This window comes from Bubalus kerabau, chromosome 1 (genome assembly GCF_029407905.1).
Source record: "Bubalus kerabau isolate K-KA32 ecotype Philippines breed swamp buffalo chromosome 1, PCC_UOA_SB_1v2, whole genome shotgun sequence".
Taxonomy (NCBI): Eukaryota; Metazoa; Chordata; class Mammalia; order Artiodactyla; family Bovidae; genus Bubalus; species Bubalus kerabau.
Genome location: NC_073624.1, coordinates 237182217 through 237185658, shown reverse-complemented (window position 1 = coordinate 237185658; position 3442 = coordinate 237182217).

Here is a 3442-nt window from a genome sequence, read left to right as displayed (position 1 = left end):
AAAACAATCACTCTGTGAGGGAGCTGCTAGCCTTATCCCTGTTTGAGAGATGAGGAAATGGAAGCTCAGATACAGAGTAACTCCTCTGCAGTCGAGCTGGGACTCAAGCTGTGGAACAGCTCCAAAGCCAAAAGCTCCACCCTGTACTCTGGCCCCTCCAGGCACACAAAGTGCCCTGTGACCTCCCAGGGGTTATGCTAGTGTGCGAGGTGGGAAGGACTAGTCAGCTGGGAGTTGTAGGTCTCCCCCTAATAACCTCAGTAAAATCAGGTGTTCTCCCTGCATATGTTTGTCGGAATACGACCAACCTAGAAATGGGGAAGTGGAGAAGGCAATGGCACCCCACTCTAGTACTCTTGCCTGGAAAATCCCATGGATGGAGGAGCCTGGTAGGTTGCAGTCGATGGGGTCACTAAGAGTCAGACAGGACTGAGCTACTTCACTTTCACTTTTCACTTTCATGCATTGGAGAAGGAAATGGCAACCCACTCCAGTGTTCTCGCCTGGAGAATCCCAGGGATGGGGGAGCCTGGTGGGCTGCCGTCTATTGGGTCGCACAGGGTCGGACACAACTGGAGCGACTTAGCAGCAGCAGCAGCAGAAATGGGGGAGGGGCATGATGCCATGATGTAAAGGACATGATGCCAGAGGGTCTTGGGCCTGGGTCTCACAGTCTTGAAGAGACTAGTTTAGATTTACCAGTTAATGTGGCTATGTTTTCAGGCCCAGAGACTGAGTGATCAGAATTGAACCTTTAAGGTATACTACAAATATACTACAAATATGGCCTCCTTTCTCCCTTTTAAGATATATTCTGAGAGACAAACAAGAAAAAGAAAGACAGAGTCCTGGAGAGCCTGCAGAGAATCCAGTCTTCCTCCCTGGCCTTGCCTCACCCTGCCTCTTATCTCTGCTCTCCACCCGGTTATCTCTTCCTTCTGCTCGGTTCTCTTTCCCAACCCAGCCCCCCTTTCCCTCTGAGATGCCTTCAGTGTCTTATCTTCTTTCAGCAGCTCCATCAACAAAGTTCTATCATTTTTTCCCCTCGTGATTCAGGATGCCTCAGCATCATTTTAATCTATTCCTCTGAGCTTTGGTTTTCAATCTCTTCCCAACTTAATCTCAGACCCTTCTTCACTGAAATGAAAAAAAAAAAAAAAAAAAAATGGCCGAATGAGATTACATAACCTGACAATCCCTTCTGGCTGGGGAATCAAAATGATTAGAGAAGACAGTCCTGTCTTGCTTATCCGTAATGCCCTGGGCTTGCCATGGTGAAAAAGGTTTTTCCCATTGACCAAAGACTCAGCATCAACTTATGCTAAAACCTCCTCTTCTATCCCCTACATTTTTAAAACAATTGTTGAAACAGTTTGTAAACTGTGGTACGTGGAAAGAGCATAGGTCTTGGAGTCAAACTGGCCCAGAACCTGAAGCTGCTCCAGCCTGGCCACGAGGCCCAGGATATGCTGCTTTGCTTCTGTTAGTCTCAGCTTCATCATCTGTAAGCTGGGACTGATCATGGGACCCTCCTCATAAGTAAGCATTAAATGTAGCAATGCCAGGAAAGCATGGCACGGGGTGGGTGCTCCATGACTAGTAGGTGCTACTGTCATAGCTCCCTCTCCAGCTGCACAAGCTCAGAGTCTGTGTTTATTAAAACTTGCTGGGAGAACCTGCAAACTCCCAGTGTGTATCAATCCTGTGGGCTAGTGTTGAACCTAGAGAAGGCAATGGCACCCCACTCCAGAACTCTTGCCTGGAAAATCCCATGGACAGAGGAGCCTGGTAGGCTGCAGTCCATGGAGTTGCTAAGTGTCGGACATGACTGAGTGACTTCACTTTCACTTTTCACTTTCATGCATTGGAGAAGGAAATGGCAACCCACTCCAGTGTTCTTGTCTGGAGAATCCCAGGGACGGGGGAGCCTGGCGGGCTGCTGTCTATGGGGTTGCACAGAGTCGGACACGTCTGAAGCAACTTAGCAGCAGCAGTGTTGAACCTGGGGACTGTTGGTCTATCTCAGAAGCTGAGTGAATGATCTGTAGTTATCACAATTTAGAGAGTCTAATCACACATTAGGAGCCTAATTTTACTTTACACATCTGAAGTAGAGTGAAGTAGAAGTCGCTCAGTCGTGTCCGACTCTTTGCGACCCCGTGGACTATACAGTCCATGGAATTCTCCAGGCCAGAATACTGGAGTGGGTAGCCTTTCCCTTCTCTAGGATTTCTTCCCAACCCAGGGGTCAGACCTAGGTCTCCCACATTGCAGGCGGATTCTTTACCAACTGAGCCACAAGGGAAGACCAAGAATACTGGAGGGGGTAGCCTATCCCTTCTCCGGTGGATCTTTCTGACCCTGGAATCAAACTGAGGTCTCCTGCATGGCGGGCAGATTTTTTTTTACCAACTAAGCTATCAGGGAAGCCCATAAGAAGCATCTAGGAACAATGCTAAAATGCATATTGTTTGTGGTTCAGTCACTAAGTAGTGTCCAGCTGGTTGTGTCTGATCCCAGAGACTGCAGCACACCAGGCTTCCTGAATTTTCTCAAACTCATGTTCATTGAGTTGATGACATTATCCAACAATCTCATCCTGGGTCGCCCCCTTCTCCTCCTGCCCTCAATCCTTCCCAGCATCAGGGTCTTTTCCAATGAGTCGGCTCTTCACATCAAATGGCCAAAGTGTTGGAATTTTAGCATCAGTCCTTCCAATGAATATTCAGGGTTGATTTCCTTGAGGATTGACTGGTTTGATTTCCTTGCAGTCTAAGGGACTGCCAAGAGTCTTCTCCAGCCCCACAATTTGAAAGCATCAATTATTCAGCACTAAACTTTCTTTATGGTCCAGCTCTCACATTCATATATGACTACTGGAAAAATCATAGCTTTGACTAGATGAACCTTTGTCAGCAGTTATTGTCTGGAGATGCTGATTCAGTGAGTCTGGAATTGTGTCCTATTACTTGTGTTTTTATAATTTCCCTCAGTAGAGCTCTGAATCAGGGTGCACGAGACCCTCCAGGGAGGCTCAGAGGCCACATTCACATAGTGCTCCTATTACCCTTCCCTACTCCTGACCTCTCTGCCTGGACAGCCTCTTCTGAACTCTGACCTTGCTTTATCTTTATCTTTGTGCCTGGTGCTGGCCTCTGATTTTGCTCTTCTGTGGTCTATCATGGTCGACCCCAGGGCGTTGTCCTCTTGTCTGTGGTTCTTTCTCTCAGCTATCACTCCTGGTTCACAGCTAATTTTCTTGAGCACCTCTGAGATTTGGCTTTTGACTTAATTCTGTTTTCCATCCTAAATTCCCCCAAGGTAATGCTGGCCCTCTTGTGACTTCAGTATATCTGTTGATGACTGTCATTTGCTGTCCTTTCCTGCCTCGCATTTATGCCTTTGGTACCTACCAGCCACCCCTTTGGATTCCCAGTATGAT